Consider the following 14,258-nt stretch of genomic DNA (forward strand, 5'->3'; position numbering starts at 1 on the left):
TGCGTTGTGGCTTGCCGTTACTATCACGGACGTCTGAAGTGCCGGAGGATCTAGGCGTGGTGCTACTATGAGCCAACCAGCTGTCCTCGCCCGCGCAGAAGCGGGTCATGAGTGTCATGAGGGCTGCCATCGACTTTGGTTTTTTACTTGGCCGAGGTGTCTGGCAAGCCACTCGTCGCGGATATTATGCTTAAAGGCCGCAAGGCTTCGGCGTCTGGACAGTCGACAATTTGGTTCTTTTTAGTTAGGAACCGAGTCCAGAATTTCCTGACTGACTCTCCGGGTTGTTGGGTAATGTGACTCAAGTCGTCAGCATCCGGTGGTCGCACGTAGGTGCCTTGGAGTTGTCGAAGAACGCGTCCTCCAGGTTTTCCCAACTGCCAATGGAATTTGCCGGTAGGCTATTCATCCAGTGGCGCGCCGGTCCTTTGAGTTTAAGGGGAAGATACTTGACGGCATGTAGATCGTCACCGTGGGCCATGTGAATGTGGAGAAGGAAATCTTCAATCCATACTGCGAGGTCTGTTGTGTCATCGTATGATTCTATGTTTACAGGTTTAAACCCTTCCGGGAATTCGTGATCCATTACTTCGTCTGTGAAGCAGAGGGGGTGTGCGGTGCCTCTATGCCAGGCTATGTTGTTATGCAGTTCGAATAAGTCTGGTCGGCTATGTTCGACCCGGCCAGACTTGCTGATAGTGTGTCCGGCATGATGATCATCGTCACGTATTGGGGTGCGCGCCTGCGATCCGTAGATCGATCTTGGCTGTCCTGCCTTGTTTTCGGGTATGTCTTGCAGGTCATGCCTATTGCCATGGGTCGTAGTGTATTGGGGTGCGGGCTGGTATTCGGGCTGATACGATGTTTTATCCCGGCCACGAGGTGGCCGGTCAGCCTTGTCCTGTGCTGGTAGTATAGGCTCCTCCTCGAGCTGAGGTAGCAACTTGTGCTTTGGGTAACCTTTGGTGTGGCGCTTGAGTCCATATTCCTCGGCTGCCAGGACTTCTGTCCATATGTCTGTGAGCAGATCTTGATCATCTTGGAGCTGCTGCTGCTTGTTTTTCAGGCTCCTCGCAGTGGCCATAAGCCGGCGCTTGAAGCGCTCCTGCTCTGCGGGATCCTCAGGCACGCCGAATTCGTCGTCGCCAAGGCTCACCTCGTCTTCGGAGGGGGGCATGTAGTTGTCCTCCTCCGGGCATCCGTCCATTGCCTGTTCGTCTGGGCTGACCTGCCTGTCTTCCTATTCGGCCTGCTCGAAGGCAGGTTGATCGGGGTTGTATTCATCTTTAGAACCATCCGGATTGTTTTCTTCTCCTGTGCCGGTATTGCTATGGCGGGGCTTGGCGCGGCGTCGATGACACCCATGCTTTGCTTTCTTCCTTGACGGGTTATCCTCCATTGCCTCATCGCCATTGGTTTCTTTTGGAGTGTCCACCATATATATATCATACGAGGAGGTGGCTGTCCAGTGCCCCGTGGGTGGTGGTTCCTGTTCTTCTCCTACATCGTCGTCCACACCGTCGATGTCTTCGGAGTCGAAGTCAAGCATGTCGGTCAAATCATTGACAGTGGCAATGAAGTGGGTGGTGGGTGGGCAGCGAATCTTCTTGTCGCCTGCTTCCCACTCGAGCCGGACATAGTTCGGCCAAGAGTCTCTTGACAAAGAGAGAGACTTTAATGAGCTCAGCATGTCGCCAAAGGGCGAGTGCTGGAAGATATCCGCAGTGGTGAACTCCATTACCGGAGCCCAGCCAGATTCGGCGGGCTCGGGAGCGCGCGGTCCGGCACCTACAGCCGAACATGAGTCCGGGGGCCCGGTAACACGGGCTTCCTTCGGGGTGGAGTCTGTGTTCGGCTCTAGCACCGATGAGTGTGCGGCCTCCGGGCGAGGCCCATCCACCCGTCCTCGGACGATGCGATTTGCCCCGGATTTAGGTCCGGAGCTCCTGCAGGAGTGATATCCCAAATATTATCCGACAGCAGGTCTAAGCCATGCTCGTCGTGACTGTTCGGCGCTCCTGGTGTAGGACCGAATCCATCGAAGATCAAGTCTCCGCGGATATCGGTCGTGTGGTTCAAGTTTCCGAACCTGACCTGATAGCCAGGGGCGTAGCTGTCGATCTGCTCCAGATGGCCAAGCGAATTGGCCCGCGGTGCGAAGCCGCCGAACACGAAGATCTGTCCAGGGCGAAAAGTCTCACCCTGGACCGTCTTGTTGTTGATGATTGCAGGAGCCATCAAGCCTTGCAGCAACGACACAGAGGAACTCTCAATGAAAGCACCAATGTCGGTGTCAAAACCGGCGGATCTCGGGTAGGGGGTCCCGATCTGTGCGTCTAAGGCTAATGGTAACAGGAGGCAAGGTACATGATGTTTTACCCAGGTTCGGGCCCTCTCAATGGAGGTAAAACCCTACTTCCTGCTTGATTGATCTTGATGATATGAGTATTACAAGAGTTGATCTACCACGAGATCGTAGAGGCTAAACCCTAGAAGCTAGCCTATGATGATTATGATTGTCCCTCTATGGACTAAACCCTCCGGTTTATATAGACACCGGAGGGAGCTAGGGTTTACACAAAGTCGTTACAAAGAAGGAGATCTAACATCCGGTTCGCCAAGCTTGTCTTCCACGCAAAGGAGAGTCCCATCCGGACACGGGACGAAGTCTTGAGTCTTGTATCTTCACGGTCCAACAGTCCGGCCAAAGTATATAGTCCGGCTGTCCGGATACCCCCTAATCCAGGACTCCCTCAAGGCTCCAAAACTTGTATGTCCAAAAGAGAAAAATCCATATGTATATGTAGGTTGGATGGGGAGGAGAGGGCAGCCCACAAGGGGGGAGTTTCCCCATGGGGCGCCATCCTAGGAGGGGGAGGAGGATTCCACCCCCTTGTCCAATTCGACCTCCTTCCTTCTGGAAGGAGGCACTTTTCCTACTTGGGCCTTTTTGTCCCAAGTTGCCTTCCACCTCTTGGCCTTTTTAGGACCATTGATATTTAAATTAAATATAAATATTCTAAACATCTTTGGAAACCTTTCCCGCTTGTAGATAATTTATCAGTAATACTCGGTATTACCCGATACTCACCGAAACCCTTCCGGTGACTCCGAAACGCTTCTGAATCCTCTCAGAACTATTCCGAATATTCATGAAATAATTGCACAAATGTATTCTCATGACTCCTTAAGCTTGTGACCCTATAGGTTCGATAACTCACAGACATGAACGAAACCGTTCGTTCAATGACCGACAGCGGGACCGTGGACATCCATATTGGTCCCTGTGAGTACACGAATGATATTAGAGTGAACCTTTGGTTATTATGTGATGTTTTCTTTGCTTCGCAATACTTCACAAAACTCGGGATGCATCGTATCCTCCTTATTCATCACCATGCTCACTATACCGAAATCCTTGTTACCGATTTTGTTCTTCTTTCTCGTTATTGTGTTCTGGTATCCCCGTGACAAAGTCACTTGTGTCTGGCCAGACAATGATTGATGCCTTCACACCAAGGGCCCTAAGAATATATCTCCATCATCGGAGGAGCAAATCCCCACTCTTGAGCTATCTGACCACTTGTCAAACTTTTTGGTGAACCTATAATTTGTCACTATGATCACAGTGTTACAGGTGACGTCTGAGCAACCCCAAATCCCACCGTACAAAAAGAAGTGACCAGGATACTCTCATGGTCTAAGGAGAAAAATCACACATTAATACTCCATGTTATTACAATTGATTACAAACGATGTTATTTCAATTCATAACAAACAAACAAGTTTGGGTCTATTCAATATGATCGTTCTTCCAACGTCATTATCTCAATGTTGTTTTAGGACTATCGTTACACTTAACAATATCGTAAGATCTGAAAAACGTGATCACCAACAACACCTGAGCTAGTCTTAGAGGCGAGACTAGGAACATTTATTTTATCCGTTTTATCATTTCACACGTGCATATGAGTTTTTCACTAAATCACATATTTTAGGATCATAGCAGTTATAACATGAAATATAAACACTTAATTATGAATATGGAAATATAATAATACAATATTATTGCCTCTAGGGCATATTTCTGCGTTATAATGATTGGATTTGGGGACCCTATAAAAGAGGTGGTTCTTCCATCTCTCCACTTACCTCTAGGGCTGCAAATGAGTCGAGTTTGAGCGAGTTGAAGTTGGCTCAGCTCAACTCATATTAAAATTCGAGCGAGCTAAAACTGAGTGAAGCTCAAGGTCGAGTTGTAGAACATGACTTGTGCTCAGCTTGTAATGATCTCGAGTCGATCTCGAGCAAGTTTCGAGCTAAATGAGATGGTAAAAAATCTAAGGTGATTATTCCAACTTGATAAGGCACAACATGACATAAGAAAGCACTGCAACTCGGATGTAGAAAAGGAACAACCAACATATTGAGTGACCATTCATTTATTTATATACTATAGTACCAACTAGGTGATGTGAAAATGTAAAAGGGCCGACTTCAATCAAAGGTATGACCATCTCGTCATGCTCGGGAGAGCTCATCTTGCTCTCTTGGGGGAACTAGCAATAGATGGTGGTCTTCGTGGACCGAAAACAAGAAAATGAAGGTGCATATGCTGGGAACTTTTGCCGAAAACAATAGGATATTTAACACATAGCCAACCATGTACAATAATTAGGCCTAAATCTTCTATGCACTTAAATTAAACTTCCATCTTTGCTCGTAAATAAAATGGAGAAAAATCATGGACAATATATATAGTAACATATTATCTTATGATTCCATTCAATATATGCTATCATAACTTAACGTAATGATATTATGTCCGAGCCTTCGAGCTAAAATCGAGCTAGCTAATATTGACTCAAGATCGGCTTGTTTCTTGGTCGAGCTACATAAATTGTTCAAACTCGACTTATTTCTTTTCGAGTTGATCTCGAGTCGAGCCAAAATACATGTCAATCTTGAGCGGCTCATGAGCCTTGAGCTTTTCTTGCCCGATCTCCCCCTCTAGCCAACCAAACTTGTTGATTTGCTAGGGACTTAGGGAGGAGATCTAGATCTACACTTCCACCAAATAAAATATGATTCCCCATACATTCACTTGTGGATCTTACTTTTGGGTGTTCGGGCACCCTAGACGGAAGAGGCCACCTGGAGCCACATTCCATTGTGGTGAAACTTCAGGGTGGTGTTGGGAGCCTCCAATTAAGTTGTGGAGAGAGCCCCAACCTTGTTTGTAAAGGTTTCGGTCACCTTCAAGGGCACCGCTAGTTGAATCACGACATCTTGCACTGTGCAATGGCGTGAGGAGAATAAGGTGGTCCTAGTGACTTCTTGGGGAGCATTATGCCTCCACACCTCTCCAGCGGAGGCGTACCTCCCCCAAAGGGGGGAACTTCAACAACACATCCTTGTCTTCATTGACTCCACTTGCGGTTACTTCGTGCCTTTACTTTGTGGAAGTTTTCATTGTGCTTACTTTGTGCTGTACTCGTTTTGTGTTGCTTGTCATATAGGCTGTCTACCTAGTTTCATATCCAGATAACCTGTCTTCTTGTTGAACCTAAATTTTGATAAACAGGATTAAAATAGTCGCCTACTCACCCCCTCTAGTCGACCATACCGATCCTTTCACCTTAGCATGATGATCCAAGGAGAACTCGGTCAGAATGGTAGCATGTGTTTGTAGAGACAGAGGGAGAGAGATGTAGGATGGTGTAGGATCTTGAAGTATGTCTAGAGGGGGGGGTGATTAGACTACTTGACCAATTAAAGACTTAACCTTTTCCCAATTTTAGTCTTTGGCAGATTTTAGCTATCTTAGCACAAGTCAAGCAATCTTCACACAATTCAAGCAAGCATGCAAAGAGTATATGAGCAGCGGAAAGTAAAGCATGCAACTTGCAAGAATGTAAAGGGGAAGGGTTTGGAGGATTCAAACGCAATTGGAGACACAGATGTTTTTGTCGTGGTTCCGATAGGTGGTGCTATCGTACATCCACGTTAATGGAGACTTCAACCCACGAAGGGTAACGGTTGCGTGAGTCCACGGAGGGCTCCACCCACGAAGGGTCCACGAAGAAGCAACCTTGTCTATCCCACCATGGCCGTCGCCCACGAAGGACTTTCCTCACTAGCGGTAGATCTTCACGAAGTAGGCGATCTCCTTGCCCTTACAAACTCCTTGGTTCAACTCCACAATCTTGTCGGAGGCTCCCAAGTGACACCTAGCCAATCTAGGAGACACCACTCTCCAAGAAGTAACAAATGGTGTGTTGATGATGAACTCCTTGCTCTTGTGCTTCAAATGATAGTCTCCCCAACACTCAACTCTCTCTCACAGGATTTGGATTTGGTGGAAAGAAGATTTGAGTGGAAAGCAAATTGGGAAGGCTAGAGATCAAGATTCATATGGTAGGAATGGAATATCTTGGCCTCAACACATGAGTAGGTAGTTCTCTCTCAGAAATGGTAAGTTGGAAGTGTAGGTTTGTTCTGATGGCTCTCTCCACGAATTAAGAGGAGGTGGAGGGGTATATATAGCCTCCACACAAAATCTAATCGTTACACACAATTTACCAATCTTGGTGGGACCGAATCAACAAACTCGGTCAGACCGATTTAGTAAACCTAGTGACCGTTAGGGTTTTCGGTGGGACCGACATGCAACTCAGTAGGACCGATATGGTTAGGGTTAGGGCATAACATAATCTCGGTGAGACCAACTACACAAACTCGGTGAGACCAATTTTGGTAATAAGCAAACCAGAGAGTTGGTCAGGTAAACTCGGTGGGACCGGTTCGCTCATTTCGGTGGGACCGAAATGTTACGAAAAGGAAATAGAGAGTTTACATTGCAATCTCGGTGGGACCGATCGCTCACTTAGGTTAGACTGAAACGTTACGAAGGGATACAGAGAAATTACAATCCCATCTCGGTGAGACTAAGATCCCTATCGGTCAGACCGATTTGCCTAGGGTTTGTGGCAGTGGCTATGACATCTGAACTCGGTGGCGCCGGATAGAAAGAATCGGTGGGGCTGAGTTTGACTTTTGGTTTGGGTCATATGTGGATATGAGAAAGTAGTTGAGGGTTTTTGGAGCATATCACTAAGCACCATGGATCAAGAAACTCATTAAGCAACACCTCATCCCTCCTTGATAGTATTGGCTTTTCCTATAGACTCAATGTGATCTTGGATCACTAAAATATAAAATGTAGAGTCTTGAGCTTTTGAGCTTGAGCCAATCCTTTTATCCTTAGTATTTTGAGGGATCCACTTTCCTCATCCATGTCATGCCATTCATTGAGCTTTCCTGAAATATTTGTCTTGGAATAGTATTAGCCCAATGAGCTATATGTTGTTAGGAATTACCAAAACCACCTAGGGATAGTTGCACTTTCAATCTCCCCCTTTTTGGTAATTGATGACAACATATAGATCAAAGCTTCGTCAAATGATAATAAGATTGAAAAACATCGTCGTTTTGAGAAGTATGTGATAAGCAAGAGCTCCCCCTAAATTTGTGCATAGTTTTAAGATTTGCTTTGGACTGCAAATGCACAAGGAGTTAAGCTCATGGGTTACTCTTCCATGTCACATACATCTTGGTGGAGTGCTCAAAATAATAAAGATTGAATACATGCACTCATCACCAAGCAAAGTGAATGATCATCTAGAGATAAATGGGATAATGTCATCCAACAAGCATAAATGTAGCATAAGATCAAACACATGATCATCATTGTATCACACAGGCAATAAAGTAGTATATCAAGCAAGCAAAAGCAAATAAAGTTCAACCACCAAAGCAAGAGAGAACAAAAGCAAACTCTCTCTCTTGAAGCCTATGATCTATACATTTTTCTCCCCCTTTGGCAACAAGTTACCAAAAAGTTCATAGAAAATGCATAGTGCTAGATCGACTCTCAGGCTTGATCTTCAGGTGGTGGTGTAGAGATGGCTCCTTGGACTAATAGTTCAGTTGATGTAGATGGAGCTGGAGGAGTAGGTGCTAGAGCTGGTTACACTGGAGCTGTAGCTGGTGCAGATGAAGTGGCTCTGATGTCTGTCACTGGCACTGCAGCTGATCTTTGAGCTCTAGGCACTCTGGCAAATGCATCTATGGCTGTCTTGCCCTTCCTCTCCTGCATATCATCCTGAAGCTGCTCAACAACAGACTGGATCTCAGTTACCTTCACATCCAAGTCATAGAACTTCTGCTCCATGATCCTCTCCATGCTCTCCTGGTTTCGAGTCAAGGTGGCCAGCCCTTTCTCAATACTCAGAGTGGATGCAATCAAGTAGCCTAGTCGATCTTGTTTGCTCTTCAAAAAGTACTGAGATGCCTCTTCCATTGTTGGCATCTTGGTAGCCTTCTTTGTCCTTGCCTTCTCCTTCTTCTTGCCTTCTCCTTCTTCTCTTGTGCTTGCACTGAAGATGGTTCATCTTCATTCATCACCACTTGGTTGTCCTCAAAGTCTGGATAGATAGCAAAATGTTCCTTATCCAACAAGTATGTGCATGTGCCCATCTTGAGGTTAATCAGCTCCTGGATTTGTGGGGCATACCCACAGCTTCTCTTCTAGTATGCTACTGTCCTCTTGATAGTCTCAACTATGAGGCTCATGACCTTGAACTTCTGAGGCACATCAAATATGTGTAGCAAGTTTATTGCATGGCCTCTGATCATGTTGTGGTCACCTGGCTTGGGCAAGAGAGTGTGCCTTAGGATCCAGTTGATGGTTGGCAGTCCTGACATAAGGAAATGTACAGATCCAAACTTATGAGTTTCAAGAGCTTTATCTGGGATCTCCTTGTACATGTGTGCCATAGAATTGTGATCCTTCTTCTTCTTGGCATAGACATCCAAGTCATCTTCACTCTCCTTTGGTGCATTGATCAGATTTCCCATTCCTCAATAGTTGATTGGTACCTTCTACCTTCAGGCATCCATACTATCCTGCCATCAAGATAAATGTGCGTTGTGGAGTAGAATTGCATTATGAGCTCATCATTCCACTTTGTGAACTTCTGTCCAACAAAGTCTGCAACTTCACAAGCACTGAAACTTTCAAACACACCTGGATATTGTTCCTCATTCTCCTTTATGTATTTCCAGTCCACCCACCTCATGTCACAAACTATAGGCTTCTTGTCCAACAACACAGTCTCATAGAAATCCTGTTGTTCCTTAGTGTGGAACCTGTAGTCAACAGCAATCCTTCTCCTGATTGCATAAGGATCAGACAATCTCCACTGTCTGAGCCCTGCATCCTTCCCCAGCTTCATGTTCTCAGCCACAGGATGAGCATCATTGTGGTCTGGAATCTTAGGTTTCAGCTTTCTCAGAACTTGTCCTTCATCTTCTTCTTCCTCAGCAACTTCAAGCACTGGGGCCTTGTTCTTCTCAGCAGCTGGTATGCTCCTGGTATTCCTTTTAGGTGCAGTCTTGAGCTTGGAGGCAACTTTGGGTGCTTCTTTGGGCTTTGATGATGCAGCCCCTGACCTAATAGCATCACCCATAAGCTTTTGAGCCTTGGGTGCTGGAGCAGCAACTTCTTCTTCATCTTCATCTTCCATCATGGAAGGCTGTCCAACAACCCTGGCCATGGTCTTCTTGACCCTTCTCTTCCTCTTCTTCCCTTCTGCAGCAGCCTCTTTGGGATCAGATGTCTCTGGTACATGAGTAGAGGCTCTGGCTTTAGACATGGGAGTTCTCTTTGTAGGCACTTTGATCTTCATAGCAGGCTTAGTGGTTGCAGCTGTGCCATATTCCTTTTTGAGCACTTTCTTCTTGGAAGTGGCCATCCTCTTCTGCCACATAGTCTTCATCCTTAGAGTCTGAGGTTTTCTTCTTTCTGGCCCTGGTGGCAGCTTTGGGCAAGTTGCTTGGGGTGCTCCTGCTGCCATCATCTGAGGTGCTAGAGGGACTAGTGCCCTCACTCATGTGAATCTGCTCTTCTGACTGGTTCTGGCTGTCACTTTGGTCTGACATACTGCAAACACTGACTGCTGACCCTGTGAATAGTTATAGAAGAGATAGAATGGATGAGCATCACAAAATACAGAGGTTTTTGCAAAAGAATGATTCAAAAACTTAGGTTTAGTTTTCCACAGAAAGCATTTCGGATCAACCGATTTGCAAACTCGGTGATACCGAAGCAGATTTTGGAACCTAAACTAGTGAACTCGGTCACACCGAGTCACAGTTCGGTGGCACCGAGACTGCTAGGGTTTCACAGAGTCCTGAACTCAGTCACATCGATTTGCAATTCTCGGTCAGACCGAGAATCACTTGTGCAATGGCCTTAGCCAAATCGGTGGAACCGAGTTTTACAACTCGGTGGGTCCAAGATGGTTTCAGCAGAAACCTAACCCTAAATTTCCAAATCACTTCTAATCTAAGGATTGTTTTGAGTGGATAGAATCGTTTCAATCGTGGCAAGAATCATGATGAACACAATGGGCTAGGAATCGGACGGGGATAGCACTGTGATCGAGTCCATACCCTAGCTTGGCGATGAACTCGCTACGGCAGCAACGGCGGGGTTGAATTTCGTTGACGGCGGTGGAGACCAGCGACAGGAGGCGGCTGGCGACGAAGTCGACGATCCGGAGACCTTGGAGGCAGACAGAGCTATGCGCGGGCGAAGGGGTTTGGAGAAAGTTTTCCAAATTTTTGCCCATGAGTATATATAGCCCGACCCCGTTGGTGTGACCGAGTGGAACAACTCGGTGGCACCGAGATGCATAACTGTTGATAGTTACAGCAACTCGGTGAGACCGAAAAGTTCAAATCGGTTGCACCGAGATTGAAAACCTAGATCGACTTAGTGATCTCGGTATGACCGAAATGGAAGAATCGGTCAGACCGAAACGCATAAAGAAGTTTTGGAAGTTTAAGTCTATGACGAATCGGGGACTCCGAGTGCTCCTCACATAGAGTGGTTCGAATCTCACTTGATCAAATTTTGTGATGTAGCATGAATAGAGTTTGAGACAAGAAAAGCATAGATAGCTAGAGAAGGTTCTTAGGCATTCTTGTTCATCCACTTGGCAAAAGAAAAAGAAGTCAATCAATCAAAGCAACAAGTGGATGTCCTCAAATGAGTTAAACATGCAACCAACATGCTCAAACAATAAAATGGCAAATGAAATATGTGGCAAAGCATGCACAAGCAATTCTAGCATCTATCAAACAATTGGCGATGACTAGGTCATCTATATATGAGTATATTGACTTAGGAGTCAAATGAGAACATTTGATCATAGGTCATACTCATCATTTAAGCTCAATTGGGGTTACCACTTTTACATACTGCATTGATGTGTTCACACCATTAGAGTTGCTTTGACTCAATTCTTAGAGTTAAGCTCCCCCTAGATGTGAGATCCCCCCTTAGAGGGATGAACTAACCTTGGGTTTTGTCGATGATGACTTCATGTAGGTGTTGAAGATGTGGATGCTCAATGTTGATGAAGATCATTTGAAGCAATCCTTTGGAGTGAGTTGCACTTTCAATACCTACACGGGTTAGTCCCACAAGGAACAAACAAGTATATCCATAGACATAGAGTGATGCACACACAAGATGATGTCCATGAAAGCATTAGGTTACCTTGTCCCTTGTCTTACCAACAAGAGGGTTTGTGACTCCTTGAACTTGTGCAAGATGTGGAAGTTGATTGCACTTGTCCTTGCCATAATGATATGAGTGAAGAATGTTGGCGGAGTCACCCTCAAGAACTCTCTAGTTCTTCTTCTTCGGGATCCACATCATCTTGATGGGAATCCTTGGAGTTGTAGTCGTACTTGATGAAGTAGAACTTGACGTAGTCTTGGGAACCCACTTGACCAAGGCCTTAGGAGCTTCTTCAAATGCATCAATCTCCTCTTGAAGCTTGTCCTTGCCTTTTTGCTTGTGGTCTTGTGGTGGAAGATCATCTCGAGCTTGTGTTCCCTTGAAGGAAGTAGGATCGTACTTCTCTTGTTGAGGAACAAACTTCGTCTTGGGATATTGATCTTCTTCCCACTCAACTCCATTGGCATTGAACTTTCGTTCAAAACCAACACCTCGGTTCTTCCGGTGCCTTTCTTGCTTGCGTACAATTTCCTCGAATTGCTTACTCCTGGCAAGGCTCTTGTAAACACCTTTCTCTATAATTCCCTTCAATAAGCTATTTTCTTGCTCAAGTGTAACTTGGCTAAGAGAATCATTAGTGGAATCAAGAGAACTACTAGAAGCAACAATATTGGATTTAACATGATGATTGTTACTACTATAGGAAGAATCCTTCTTGTTTTTGTTACTAGACGTGACTTGAGGCATGTAAGTAGATAGGAGTAAATGCTTGGCAATGTAAGAAGAACTTTTCTTGCGAAGATCATCATTGATTGCCTTTAAGAACTCATGCTCTTGCTCAAGGTTGAGCTTTTCAAAGCGTAACTTCTCATGAGCCCTTAAAAGTTCTCGATGATCTTCTAAGATAGTTTCATGAGCTAACTTAAGAGTGTTTAGTTCTTTAGTTAGAAGCTCAATCTTCTCCTTATCATTGTCATTCGTTTTATCTTGATTAGCATGATTAATTGACGTTTCATCACTAGAGTTGTCAACAAGTAAATCATCATCACCTAACAAGTCATCTTCATCACTATTGAAATCAACGTACTCGGGGTGTGTTACCTTAGGGCCTTTAGCCATGAAGCATCTTCCAAGTCCTTCATTTGGTGAATGAAATATGTTGTAGGAGTTGGTTGACACAAGTGCTAGACCGGCAACACCTTCATCTTGAGTATGTTCGGAGTCGGGGTGATAGCTTCTCTCGAAGTGATGTTCAGAGTCGGAACCGGATACCCATTCACCAACATGAGCTTGATGTCTTTGTTTTGTGTAGATCCTTGATGACTTGTCCTTCCTTTCTGAATCATTTCTTCTCCGCGATGTTCTTTGTTCATAACGATCATCTCTACTCCTTCTCTCTCTTAGCGGTGATTCTTCTCTTCTACTTCTTCTCTTGGGAGAATCTTCTCTTCTTTTGTAGGGTGTCGTACACTCATTGGAATAGTGTCCGGGTCTCCCACAATTGTAGCAATTGCGCTCTCGACTGGAAGATCTTTTGTCATTGTAGGACATTGACTTAGAGCTTCTCTCTTTGCTTCTACTCTTGTAGAATTTGTTGAAGTTCTTCACCATCAAGCTCAATTCTTCATTGAAGGTTTGTTTCTCACTTGATGATGTAGGAGCTTCACATGAGGCTTTGTAAGCGCCGCTTGACTTGTTGTGAAGTTCCTCCTTATCCTTGAGTGACATCTCATGAGCAACAATTCTTCCAATGACTTCCGTTGGCTTGAGATTCTTGTAATTTGGCATCATTTGGATCAATGTGCACACGGTATCATATTTTCCATCCAATGCTCTTAGGATATTCTTGATGATGAATCTGTCGGTCATCTCTTCACTTCCTAAGCCCGTAATCTCATTTGTGATAAGAGCAAGCCTAGAGTACATTTCAGCGGCACCTTCACCATCCTTCATTTTGAACTTGTCAAGTTGACTTTGGAGCACATCCAATTTGTATTTCTTGATGGAGTCGGTACCTTCGTGCATATCAATCAAAGTATCCCAAATTTCCTTTGCATTCTCAAGACGGCTGATTTTGTTGAATTCTTCGGGGCACAATCCGTTGAAGAGGATATCACAAGCTTGAGCGTTGTATTGCAGCATCTTCAACTCATCCGCGCTAGCTTCACGGTTTGGTTCTCTCCCATCAAAGAATTCACCTTGCAAGCCAATACACACAATAGCCCAAATGGCGGGGTTATGTCCGAGAATATGCATTTTCATCTTATGCTTCCAACTAGCAAAATTAGTACCATCAAAGTAAGGACCTCTACGGTGATAATTTCCCTCGCTAGACGCCATACTCTCCTAGGTTGTGAAACCAAGGCTATGACCACCAAAAGCTATGGAAATCAAAGTAAATGGAGACCAAAGCTCTGATACCACTTGTAGGATCTTGAAGTATGTCTAGAGGAGGGTTATTAGACTACTTGACCAATTAAAAACTTAACCTTTTCCCAATTTTAGTCTTTGGCAGATTTTAGCTATCTTAGCACAAGTCAAGCAATCTTCACACAATTCAAGCAAGCATGCAAAGAGTATATGAGCAGCGGAAAGTAAAGCATGCAACTTGCAAGAATGTAAAGGGGAAGGGTTTGTAGGATTCAAACGCAATTGGAGACACGGATGT

Source organism: Triticum dicoccoides, chromosome 1B, assembly GCF_002162155.2.
Source record: "Triticum dicoccoides isolate Atlit2015 ecotype Zavitan chromosome 1B, WEW_v2.0, whole genome shotgun sequence".
NCBI lineage: Eukaryota > Viridiplantae > Streptophyta > Magnoliopsida > Poales > Poaceae > Triticum > Triticum dicoccoides.